This window comes from Eimeria tenella, genomic scaffold, assembly GCF_000499545.2.
Source record: "Eimeria tenella Houghton genomic scaffold, Eth_scaff2604, whole genome shotgun sequence".
Classification (NCBI taxonomy): Eukaryota; Apicomplexa; class Conoidasida; order Eucoccidiorida; family Eimeriidae; genus Eimeria; species Eimeria tenella.
This window is the reverse complement of record NW_013542476.1, coordinates 2,536-2,822: the sequence shown is the minus strand read 5'-3', so window position 1 is coordinate 2,822 and position 287 is coordinate 2,536.

Here is a 287-nt window from a genome sequence, read left to right as displayed (position 1 = left end):
CCGTGCTGACGCCTGCAGCAGCCGCAGCAGCAACAGAAGCAGCAGCAGCTGCTGCTGCTGCTGCTGTTGCTGCCGCTGCCACTTACGCACCGCAGCTAGCTCGTGGCCGTCTAGCTAGCTGGCTAGGCAGCTGGCTAGCTGTGTGGCTAGCTGGTGTGGGGTTTGGTGCTGCAGTGTTAGCAGCAGAAAAGAAAGTGCTGCCGCATCCCCACTTGACACTTGCTGTTGCTGCTGCTGCTTTTTTAACTTCTCGGGAGGCCCTGGGGCCCCTCAGCTTGCCCACGGAG